The 13,072-nt window shown below is 43.3% G+C and overlaps 1 protein-coding gene across 2 annotated transcripts in view; it reads left to right on the top strand.

The window, feature by feature from the left end:
* The first annotated feature begins 12,716 nt into the window (after nucleotides 1–12,716).
* GRB2 (growth factor receptor bound protein 2) overlaps nucleotides 12,717–13,072 on the top strand; it is a 63,750-nt gene continuing 63,394 nt past the window's right edge. The window contains exon 1 of one of the 2 annotated variants that reach the window (XM_061616146.1): nucleotides 12,717–12,887. The gene's annotated coding sequence lies outside the window, so the exon portion shown is untranslated. The remainder of the gene's footprint in view (nucleotides 12,888–13,072) is intronic. The other variant, XM_061616149.1, reaches the window with a different exon arrangement.

The following is a 13,072-nucleotide window of genomic DNA, read 5'->3' as shown; positions in this document are numbered from 1 at the left end:
CTCCAAGAAAGAAGAGGAAGCCCAAAGAGAGAGTAATTAATGGAAAAAGGTGCTGTAAGGGAATGGACTGTTTTTGTACTTGTACGGAAATGAGACTGTAGAATGACTATGTTGTAATGATGTATATTGCAATGTCTTCCTAACCTGTATCTGTTATTTCTTTGTAGGAAAAGTTGTTATTCTGTTGTTTTTTTGCAGGTCTGGGACAGACCTCTTTCAGAGAAGGGTGTAGTGTTATGAGCAGGGGGGGGGCTGGAATGGATGATTTCTGTGGGTCACCTTTCCAGCCTCTGATTTGGAATCCTATGCCTGGGAGGCTGGCTCTGCTAGCCAGATGAATCTCCTTTGTTAATCAAATAGAGTGGCCAGGTAGTTAATGGGCCTGTTAATTGCCCCGGCAACTGGTGAAAGGGGCTGGGAAGATCCTTTTGTCATTTTAAACTGTACTGGAGGAGAGTCTCCCCCCCACTCCTGGGCAGGAAGAAGTGTGTTTGGAGTTGGCAGTGTGTGTTCTGGAGAACTAGGGTGGCAGGCATGCGGAGAGGCTGGCTCCCTGCATCGTGGCGATAGGATGCCCCTGCACCTAGATGGAAAAGCTGGATATTAGACTGCTGATGCCTTGAACCCCTCCATCCTAAGCTCAGGTTGGAATGTGTGTACATAAATAAACCATATTTCATAAAGACACCGCAGTCTCCGCTGGCCTTCTTCCCAAAGGAAACCAAACCCTGGATGGGCGCAGGGACCCCCTCAAATCTCACCGCTCGGAGATTGGGGGAGGCGCGCAACAGTATTTAATCCAATACTTGCTTTTCTGGGAGTAAAGCAATGCTAATCCCATGTACCTGGAGTAAACCCCATTGAATTCATTAGGATTTACTTTTGAGTAGACATGGTTAGGATTGTGTTGTAAATTAATGGGACTTTTGAGAAACATAACAAAGAATTGTGTTTGTGTTGTAAATATTTATCTCTGTGATGTTCCTATATTAATGTATATATGGTAAGTGTTGTTGTTTTAGAAGATACATGGTAAGTGGAGTGAAAGAGGAGGGGGAGTGAATGGGCAGTAGAATGCGAGATGATTGGCTGAGTGTTTAAAATGGCTGAATGTATAAAAGGAAGAGTGAGAGTGGAATCTGGGGGGGAGAAGAGAAAGAGGTGGATGTTGATAGGTGGATGTGGTGTGAATTTGAGAGAGTTGTTTGCCAGGAGAGCGTGAAGAAGGAGGGAGGTGGAGTTCGGATTAGTATTGAGTAAAACCATATGCTTATGTGCCTTAAGAAGAAATCTTGTTAATCTTGTTAGCTTTGTTATCTGTAATAAATACTTAATTTGGTTTACCAAAGGCCTGATCCTTGGCTGGGGTTTCACAGACCAGAAGGGAGGGTAAGGTAATGACCAAGGCTGAAGGGGAACTGTAACAAATGGTGGCAGCGGTGAAGAGAATAACAATACCAGTATTCAGAGTCTCTGGGAATACTAGTATTGGGACGTTACTGGTGGTTGCCTAGCAGGGGGATCTGTTGAGATCTGTGCTAGAGCGGATAGGTAAACCATAAGAGAGTGCGGTCCGGACTGGTGGAGTCCCTGGTGGTGCCTAGAGACAGGCAGTAACCACGAGCAGGTAGGAACCTGACAGGGAGAGCCAGGGAAGGACGCATCACAATCTCCCCCTCTAAACCTATTTTTAAAGCAGTTAGGCAGGGCTTACCTAGGTATCACAGTTTTTATTATGTAGGAAACTAATACTGATTTTTTAAAAATGTTCTGCAATGACCAACTGGTTTGACAATAAAATATTATATGGTGTATTTTTACATCTCCAAGTGTGTGTGTGTGTGTGTGTATGGAGTTTTTCCAAGAACCCTGTGAGGTAAGGTTGGTTTCCCCACCGTAAAGCGGAAATCGCCGTAAAGCGGAACCCCATTGAGTATAATGGGGCGCATCATGCAAAAATGATGTGAAAATGCCGCAAAAGCGGCATTAAAACGGGGAATGAAAGCTGCCACATTAGTGGAACGCCGGGAAGCGAAGCGCCGGGAAGTGGGGCCCTACTGTAAACAGTTGCAAAACAGCTTAAAGTGGCATGATTCTGAATTTTGGGTTGGTTGAATAAAGTTTATTTATTTATTTTTATTTATTTATTATTTGATTTATATCCCACCCTTCCTCCCAGTAAGGGCCCAGGGCAGCAAACAAAAGCACTAAAAACACTTTTAAAATCATAAAAACAGACTTTAAAATATATTAAAACAAAACAACTTTAAAAACATTTTAAAGCTTTAAAAACTTTTTTTAAAAATAAAAGGTTTAAAAACATATTAAAAAGCATTTCCAACACAGACACAGACTGGCATAAGGTCTCAACTTAAAAGGCTTGTTAAAAGAACAAGTTCCTTATCACTTGAGGCTGCAGTTTTCCCTGGTTGAGTAAGCCCCATTGAATACACTGGGACTTGCTTCTCAGTAAACAAACATAGGATTGCACTATAAATATCTTTACAGGTTGTGTAAATAATAAATATATTTGATAGTCATGCTGATATAAATATTTCTTCATATTGTGTCCCTTCAAAGGAAGGAAGCCTGAGACAATCCTAAAGAGTTAAGCCCCAGCTGATAGTTGAGCCATCAGCCTCAATTAACACATCATTGACTGGCAGCAGTAGCTGGGAGGAACAAGCCACACATATAAATTCAGAGCACCCTAGCGAGGGAGCCTGCTCCACCAGCTAGAGGGAGCCCCAGCTGACGAAGCGTCAAGGCGAGTTAGGCAGCGTCAAGGCTCCAGCTGACAAAGCATCAAGGCGAGTTAAGCAGCAGAGTGAGTTCGGCAGCAGGGCGAGGAGGCCAGGGCCCCCCACTCTGCCCGTCTGTTCCCTGACCTCAACTAAACCACAGTTTCTAACCCATTGACGTAATAAACATTAAACAAAACTATGCAGGTAAGAAGCCAGCAGGGGTGTGGGGGCTTTCCAGTGTTTTGCACCGCCTGCAGCATGTACGACTATCTGCCTGTTGGACAGAAGTCGTGGGTGTGCCCTCGGTGCAATGAGCTCCTGGGTCTCCGGGAACGACTTCATTTCCTTGAGGCCAAGGTGGCGGACCTGGAAAAGCTGAGAGAGGCAGAGAGGTGTGTGGAAGAGGCCTTCAGGGACGTTATAGCTGTGTCCCACTCCATTGATGATAGCTCTTCTGCTATCATGGAGAATGACGGTCTCAGGGAAGGAGAGCATCCAGCTGAGGAAGAGGGAAACGATCCCTTAGAAGGGACCCATTCCTTGAGGGATGAGCAGCTATCCTCTCGTGCCGAGGATATATCTCCAGGGGGTGGAGGGATCCTTGTAGTGGGTGATTCGATCATTAGGAACATAGACAGTGGGGTGTGTGATGGGCGTGTAGACCGCAAGGTGTTTTGCCTGCCTGGTGCGAAGGTTGCGGATATTGCCTGTCGTTTAGATAGTTTGGTAGACAGTGCTGGGGAGGAGTCAGTGGTCGTGGTGCACGTTGGCACCAACGACATGGGGAAATGCAGCCGTGAGGTCCTGGAAGCAAAATTTAGGTTGCTAGGTAGGATGCTGAAAGCCAGGACCTCCAATGTGGCTTTCTCTGAAATGCTACTGGTTCCACGCGCAGGACCAGCCAGCCAGGCACAGCTTTGCAATCTCAATGCGTGGATGAGACGATGGTGTCGGGTGGAAGGGTTTGGATTTGTTAGGCACTGGGGAACATTTTGGGACAAGCCGGGCCTGTACAAAAGGGACGGGCTCCACTTGAAAATTAAAAAGGTGGCAGAGCAGTTTTAAACTGACGGAGGGGGAAACCCCACAGGAGCTGAGGAAGGTCCGGTTCGGAATAAACCTCTCCCCTGGGATAAAGACCAAAGAAATTATGAAATTGTAAAAGGGGTAGGCCTAGAAGTAGGCATTGTGAGAGCAGGGGCACAGGATATAAATTCAGAAGAGCAAAATTACCACAGGCCTAACCACAAGTGCCAAAGACACTTGAAGAGAGACACTGCTTACAAGTGCCTGTACGCTAATGCTAGGAGCCTGCGAACCAAGATGGGAGAACTGGAGTGCTTGGTCTTAGAGGAGAGCATTGATATAGTGAGCATAACGGAGACCTAGTGGAATGGAGAAAACCAGTGGGATACGGTTATCCCTGGATATAAACTATATTGGAAGGACAGGGAAGAATGTATTGGTGGCGATGTCACTCAATACGTGAAAGAAGGCATTGAATCCAGCAAGCTTGAAACCCCAAAAGAGGCGGACTCCTCCACAGAATCGTTGTGGGTGGTGATACCATGCACCAGGAGTGATTTAATACTGGGAACGATCTATCATCCCCCTGATCAAAATGCTCAGGGAGAGCTGGAGATGAGATATGAAATTGAGGAAGCATCCAAACTAGGAAATGTAGTAATGGGTGACTTCAACTACCCGGACATAGACTGGCCGCATATGTGTTCCAGTCACGACAAAGAAGCAAAATTTCTAGATATTCTAAATGACTATGCCCTAGACCAGTTGGTCATGGAACCGACCAGAGGGACGGCAACCCTGGACTTAATCCTCAGTGGGGACCAGGACCTGGTGCGAGATGTAAGTGTTGTCGAACCGATTGGGAGCAGTGACCATAGTGCTATTAAATTAAACATACATGTAAATGGCCAATTGCCAAGAAAATCCAACACGGTCACATTTGACTTCAAAAGAGGAAACTTCACAAAAATGAGGGGATTGGTAAAAAGAAAGCTGAAAAACAAAGTCCAGAGGGTCACATCACTCGAAAATGCTTGGAAATTGTTTAAAAACACTATATTAGAAGCTCAACTGCAGTGCATACCGCAGATCAGAAAAGGTACCGCCAGGGCCAAGAAGATGCCAGCATGGTTAACGAGCAAAGTCAAGGAAGCTCTTAGAGGCAAAAAGTCCTCCTTCAGAAAATGGAAGTCTTGTCCGAATGAAGAAAATAAAAAAGAACACAAACTCTGGCAAAAGAAATGCAAGAAGACAATAAGGGATGCTAAAAAAGAATTTGAGGAGCACATTGCTAAGAACATAAAAACCAACAACAAAAAATTCTATAAATACATTCAAAGCAGGAGACCATCTAGGGAGGCGATCGGACCCTTGGATGATAAGGGAGTCAAAGGTGTACTAAAGAACGATAAGGAGATTGCAGAGAAGCTAAATGAATTCTTTGCATCTGTCTTCACAGTGGAAGATATAGGGCAGATCCCTGAACCTGAGCTAACATTTGCAGGAAGGGATTCTGAGGAACTGAGGCAAATAGTGGTAACGAGAGAGGACGTTCTAGGCTTAATGGACAATATAAAAACTGACAAATCACCAGGCCTGGATGGCATCCACCCGAGAGTTCTCAAAGAACTCAAATGTGAAATTGCTGATCTGCTAACTAAAATATGTAACTTGTCCCTCGGGTCCTCCTCCGTGCCTGAGGACTGGAAAGTGGCAAATGTAACGCCAATATTCAAAAAGGGATCCAGAGGGGATCCCGGAAATTACAGGCCAGTTAGCTTAACTTCTGTCCAGGAGAGAGACCTCGGGGTTGTAGTGGACAGCACGATGATAATGTCGATCCAGTGTACGGCAGCTGTGAAAAAGGCAAATTCCATGCTAGCAATAATTAGGAAAGGTATTGAAAATAAAACAGCCGATATCATAATGCCATTGTATAAATCTATGGTGCGGCCGCATTTGGAATACTGTGTACAGTTCTGGTCGCCTCATCTCAAAAAGGATATTATAGAGTTGGAAAAGGTTCAGAAGAGGGCAACCAGAATGATCAAGGGGATGGAGCGACTCCCTTACGAGGAAAGGTTGCAGCATTTGGGGCTTTTTAGTTTAGAGAAAAGGCGGGTCAGAGGAGACATGATAGAAGTGTATAAAATTATGCATGGCATTGAGAAAGTGGATAGAGAAAAGTTCTTCTCCCTCTCTCATAATACTAGAGTGGACATTCAAAGAAGCTGAATGTTGGAAGATTCAGGACAGACAAAAGGAAGTACTTCTTTACTCAGCGCATAGTTAAACTATGGAATTTGCTCCCACAAGATGCAATAATGGCCATCAGCTTGGATGGCTTTAAAAGAAGATTAGACAAATTCATGGAGGACAGGGCTATCAATGGCTACTAGCCGTGATGGCTGTGCTCTGCCACCCTAGTCAGAGGCAGCATGCTTCTGAAAACCAGTTGCCGGAAGCCTCAGGAGGGGAGAGTGTTCTTGCACTCGGGTCCTGCTTGCAGGCTTCCCCCAGGCACCTGGCTGGCCACTGTGAGAACCGGATGCTGGAGTAGATGGGCCACTGGCCTGATCCAGCAGGCTCTTCTTATGTTGTTTTGTTCTTAATAGGTATCCGATTTCACCCTATGGTTGTACAATACTTCATCTACATTTTAAGTGTGCCCTTCTTCCTTGGGTGGTCATGGTTCTCCATTGTTTTCATCCTGAGAGGCAGATAGGCTGAGAAATGGTGAGTAGCCCATGGTCACCCACTACACTTTATAGCTCATTTCCATTTTGAAAAATTGATTAAAACAATTTACATGCAGGCAAAATTTATTAAGTGGATCCACACAATACATTTAAAGCACATCCAACTCGCATTTAAAACGCATGATTTCCCCTAAAGAATCCTGGGAAGTGTCATTTCCCCCTCACAGTTATAGTTCTCACCACTCTTAACAAATTGCAGTTCCCATTATTCTGTGGTGGGATTCATGTGCTTCAAATGGGTGTTGAATGTGCTTTAAATGAATGGTGTGGATCTGCCCTAGGTATGATGTGCATTCAAGAGTGAATTGAAAAGAACAATGTTAAAAGATACTTTTTTAAATGGGGAAGGGTTGTAGCTCATTGGTAGGGCATATGCTTGCATGGAAAGGTCCAGAATTCAATTTCTGGAAAAGGGTATTGCCTGGAATCCTGGAGAGCCAATGCTAGTCCATGTCATTAGTACTGAGCTATGTGGTACCAAATGGCCTGAGTCAGTATAAGGCAGATTCCTTTGTTCCTAAAAGTGGAAAGAGACCCAAGGGCCACAGTGACTCCAAAATTTATTTATGTATTTTATTTACAACAATTATATACTGCTTTATTGTAAAAAAATCTCAAAGCGGTTTATAGAAAGAATTAAAACAATAAAATTATTGGCAAAAACAGTCAGACATGTATTTAAAAACATTCAAAATCATAAAACCAACAATGAGTTAAAAACAGATTTAAAAACACAATAGCTTCTACATGTGTGGATAGGCTTGCCTAAACAAAAATGATTTTGGCAGGTGCTGAAAAGAGGCATCTGCCTAATGTCAATAGGCAAGGAGTTCCAAAGCGTAGGTGCTGCCACTTTGTTGTTGTTGCTATGTGCCTTCAAGTCGATCTTGACTTAAGGCAACTCTATGAATCAGTGACCTCCAGTAGCATCTGTCATGAACCACCCTGTTCAGTTCTTGTAAGTTCAGGTCTGTGGCTTCCTTTATGGAATCAATCCATCTCTTGTTTAGTCTTACTCTTTTCCTACTCCCTGCTGTTTTTCCCAGCATTATTGTCTTTTCTAGTGAATCATGTCTTCTCATTATGTGTCCAAAGTATGATATTTGTCCGAAGTCAGAGGAAGGCAATGGTAAACCACCTCTGAATATCTCTTACCACAAAAACGCTATGAACAGAGTATCCCAAATGCTGCCACTTTACAGGACTGATTTCTTACAAGAGCAGAACAAGTACTATGCAGCATCCATAACATGGAAAGCACAGCTTGAACTTGGCCTGGTAGCAAATCAGCAACCAATGCAGATTTCAGAGCAGAGGTATTATGTACTGATAGGATCTCACTCATGTCAGCAATCATGCAGCATTCTGCATTAACTGACTGGCTGCCAGGATTTTTTTAGTTTTGGTTTTCGGTTATGAATCCTGACTGGTTGTGGGATGCTAAGTTGTCTGCCTTACTCATAGGAATCTTGTTGTGGTTGGTATCGTATTGCATTTAGGAAAGCATCACTGTCTTTTGTTTTTCATTTTCTGTTTGCATTTCATTTATCTTTAACCTCACTCCCTTACATTATTTATTTATTTATTTATTTATTATATTTCTATACCGCCCAATAGCCGTACCTCTCTGGGCAGTGCACAACATAAAAACATCCAATATACAAGTAAAAACATATATCAACGACTTAAAAACAATATACCAAAAATAGTAGAACATAATTAAACATATAAACAACTACAACACAAGCCTAAAAATATTAAAACGTATTAAATCAGTTAAAAGTATTAAGATGTTAAGAATTAAAATTACTAAAATATTAAGAGCGTAAGTGCAAATGTAGGTGTTACAATAGATGTTAAAAATGTTGTTAAAAAGCCTGGGAGAACAAAAAGGGTTTTACCTGGCACCGGAAGGACAGCAATGTTGGCGCCAGGCATACCTCATCAGGGAGAGAGTTCCATAGTTCGGGGGCCACCACAGAGAAAGCCCGTTTTCTTGTTGTCACCTTCCGGGCTTCTCTCTGGGTGGGCCCCCGAAGGAGGCCCTTCGATGTTGAATGCAGAGTACGGGTAGGTTCATATCGGGAGAGGCGTTCCACCAGGTATTGTGGTCCCAAGCCATGTAAGGCTTTATAAGTCAAAACCAGCACTTTGAATTGAGCCCGGAAGCATATAGGCAGCCAGTGCAAGCGAGCCAGAATCAGAATCCATAGCAGCAACAGCAGTGGTTGCATGTGCTCAGCCCCCTAAAACCCATTGATGATGCACCTTTTTGGTTGCATGGCAGTTTGTTTGTTGCCCAATAGTGGTAAAAGAGAATTCACATATTGGGAAGTGTGGCTGCAACCGTTGTTGCTTCCAAGCTGCTGCCTGTGAAGGTAGACTAAACCATGTGTGTTTTTTCTCTGTCAATTATTACTCACTGGAATTGGGTTGGCTGTCAAAGTGAGTTTATAGCAGCCCACAGGGTAGACAGAAAGGGTAGAGAATCTTCTTTCTCTTACTCATTTCTCAGACCTCTTTCTGAAGTGAAGGGTCAAATCCAGAGCTTGGAAAAGTTACTTTTTTGAACTATAACTCCCATCAGCCCCAGCCAGCATGGCCATTGGATTGGGCTGATGGGAGCTGTAGTTCAAAAAAGTAACTTTTCCAAGCTCCATCTGTAAAGAAGTTTGGAGCAGCCATGTTAAAAGATAAGGGCAGGGCATTGCAAGGCAGGGGGTTGCCAACCCTACTTGGATATGGATGTCTTTGCAGACGATCCCTTGTCAAGCTTCACCAACAGCACAATCCAAACTATATCTACTCAGAAGTAAGTCCTGTTGAGTTCTATGGGGCTTTGTCTCTTAGTAAGTGTGTTTAGAATTGCAGCCTTCAGGGGCATCCATCTTTACTCCCGAATGCTCCCATCTAACACCTCCACAACACTAGGCTCCAGTGGCCTTCTGGTGACTGACCTGGCCTGAAGGCACTTAAACCCTTCTTGCCGAAAGCAAGTAGGCTAGATTAAATGTTATCTACCCAAGCTCCATCTTTTAGCTAAGATTTCTATCTTAATTTCCAATCAGATTTTTTTTAATTGTATGCTTCAAACAACTGTGATTGATGCTTAATGTATAATATTAATGACTTCACTTGTGACATCACTAGGGCCCGCCCCTGAAATCTCAGGTTTGGGGATGCTTCTGACCTGGCAACCCTAATCCAGGTATACCCCCAAGCTACATACCCGCTCCTTCAGAGGGAGTGTAAACCTATCTAGAGCAGGCCACAACTCATCCTTCTGGTTTAGAGAACTATCCACTAACATTGCCTCAATCATGTGTGGATTAAGCTTCAGTTTATTGTTTATTGGCTGTCATCCAGTCCATTACTGCGTCAAGTACCTGCTTAAAACATGTTTAGGCAAGCTTATGTAGACATGTAGAAGTTAACATGTGTTTTAATAAATTTTAGCTTATTGTTGATTTTAATTAATTTCAAAAGTTTTAAAATACCTGTTTTAACTGTTTTATTGTTAATTTAATTTTTTTACAGCTTTGAGGTTTTATTATAATCAAGTGGTAAATCTTGTTCAATAAATAAACTAAATAAAAACCAGTAAATGAAAGATTTCCCCTCACTGAATTGCCATTTCAGAAAAAAGTATGCTTTTAAAAAGTCTGCTGATTTCTGACTGCTCAGCAATCTGGCCAATTGGTAGGAGTGAGGATATTTCAAATACTGTTTTGAGTAAACATGTATTGGACTGTGCTGAAAAATCACTGCATACTCTTTTGTTGTAACCATTCTAGTGAAGTAGGACTGAATCAAGTGAATTGATTTAGCCATGTTGAGATTGGGTAATGAACACACTTTTTCCAATTTAAGAAGAGTACATAATGGGCAAGATCCATTTTTAATGGCCAGTTTTACTCACTTGTTACAGCTTTAGAACTTGTTCTGATTGTCAACTCATTTCAGAACGAACATACTTTTTTTCTCATTGAACAATGTCTTAGCACTTGGATCTTGCCCATTTGCTTTACTATTTAGGTCTGAATCCCTCCAAGAGAGCCTAGAATTCAGTAGTACATCTTTTCCAAAGCCATTGAGGAAATCTTTGTGGAATGTGGAATTATTTCTCTAAGTGGGTGGAGAACTTGCTGAAGAGGCAGTTTTAAAAAATAAAAATGATATTTATAAAACATTTCTACACTGCCTTTTGGCTGTAAAAAGAGTCAATGCTATTAATGTAAATTAAATATTTGCCTTCAAATAAATTCTTCAGCACCACAGCACTTTCAGTGTTAATGGCAGTTCTATATAGGGTTGTTCTCTCAAATGCAGAGAGATGGTATCAGACCCTTAGCGAAACTTGGATTTCTTTGGTCAGAACTCTTCACTAGAACTCTTCACTCGCAGTAGGGAGAATGTGTCCAGCTTACTCTTTTGCATTGCATGGAAAGAGGTAACATAGCCAGTCATTGGAACTCAGCGTATCTTTTTTTGCAAAATATACTAGGATGGAAAGCAGGGAATCTGCATATATGCAGGATGCACTTGTAAGAACTGCATTGATCTGATACTTATTGGACAACGGTGGGCAGACTGCAGGTGCTTGCAGGAGCTACTTTGTTTTTTATTAGAACCCTGAGATCCACCAACTGGAATATGGTGTAAAACATATACAGCTGGAATTAAAGTATTATTCTCTGCACTCAGAAATTTGTTTTGAGTATCAGAACTGAACAAAACTTGTGGTCCTTCCATGCTAAAATACTCCATTTTCTTCATTTCAGTAGTCTTAATTTTGGACGGGGAATTGTTGCTATTTTCAAACAATTGGGAGTCAGAAGTCTTTGCTAATCTGCAAATCGCCCTGAGATCGACAGGTACACCCCTATTTACTTTCTGCCCCTCTGCTATAAAAGTAAAGGTAAAGGTGTCCCCGCACTTGTAGCGTGAGTTGTTTCCGACTCTTAGGGTGATGTCTTGCGACATTTACTAGGCAGACCGTATATATGGGGTGGGATTGCCAGTTTCTTCCCTGGCCTTTCTTTACCCCCCAGCATATGCCAGGTACTCATTTTACCGACCACCGGAGATTCGACTTCCTCCTTCCGTTGGAATTGAACTCCGGCCGTGAGCCGGCCGTGAGCAGAGCTTTTGGCTGCATTACCACTCTGCACCACGGAGGATCTTCTGCTATAGGGCTCCATAATTCAGATGTTACAAAACAGATTACTGAAATTTCTTTTTTAAATTGCTGAAAACAAGAAAGACGGTGAGAAAGAAACACATGCCATAAAAGGGAAGGGCTGAAACTCAGTGGTAGACCATATGTTGTGTCTGCATAAGGTCCCAGATTCATTTTCAGGAAGGGCTTGGAAACATTCCTGTCTGAAAACCAAGAACTGCTAGTTGTTATGGTATAGTGGACAATACCTAGCTACATGGATCAGTGGGATATATTTCTTTGGCGAGTGGCAACAAAAGAGAACCTTTTCAGTTGCAATCTCCCACCAATGGAATGCCCTCCCCAGTGAGGCCTACCTGGTGCCAACATTAACATCTTTCCAGCACCAGGTTAATACCCAAATCTTCTCCCAGGCATTTAATGGAATGCGTAAGTTTATCTTTGGCCCATATACTATTATTTTTATTTTTGCTGATATTTATATTATGCCTAGTGAGTATTGTGATTAATTGTGGATGGTTTTAATTGATTTTAAAAACTTGTACTCCCTATTTTTTTCTCTGAGTCGCCAAGAGACTGTATGAGATGGCAAAAAAAAAATCCAATTAATGCTAATAATCAGAGGGGTTTTTGGTTAAAAAAATGAGGCATTGGTACTCATAACTTGACAAAAAGAGGTGCAGGTACTTCATACCTGAGGGTACCACCATAAAAAAGCTCTTACAATAATAATAGCCTGACTTGTTATAAGGCAGCTTCCTTACTAACGCTTGTCCAATTCTCTCCCAGTGCAGGCAGCAAATAAACAAGACAAAACAATAAAGCTCCAATCCTATACGCCCATTAAACTAGGCAGGAACCTCCCAAAGAACCCAATTTCTGAGCAGTGGAAATGCTACGGATTCAAAAAGCCAGCGGCCGCGCATGCGCATTAACATTTTGGGGGCTCGGCCACAGAGCGTCCGGCCCTCCCACGGTCTCTGGTTTGCGTACGGCTGCGGGTTGCGCTTGCGCTTTTTCGAGGAGGAACGTCTCGTTCCGACTGGGTAGTAGCATCGCGAGAGCGGTTCGTGAGGGAAGTAGCGGAAGCTCTCCTGGGCGCTCCTGCTGGGGAGGAAGAAGCTTCCGAGCGGGGAAAGAAGAGGGGGCCGCTCCCAGCGGAACCCCAGCGGGCTTGCGGTGAGCTGGAGGTCCTGGGAGGTGGCGGAAGTGGAAAGGAGGCAGGGTGAACCATAACAAGGCACCGGAGCCGCCCTGGAGTCTCTTCGTTGCGGTTGACAAGGCGGGCGGCCCCTTCCCCTGTCCCGCCCCTGACTGTCAGTGGAGCTCTGGCCTGGCGCTCGCTCTCCTTGCCGTGGGGAGGG

Source organism: Rhineura floridana, chromosome 3, assembly GCF_030035675.1.
Source record: "Rhineura floridana isolate rRhiFlo1 chromosome 3, rRhiFlo1.hap2, whole genome shotgun sequence".
Classification (NCBI taxonomy): domain Eukaryota; kingdom Metazoa; phylum Chordata; class Lepidosauria; order Squamata; family Rhineuridae; genus Rhineura; species Rhineura floridana.
Note: the sequence above shows the minus strand (reverse complement) of the source record. Positions and strands in the feature narration are given on the sequence as shown.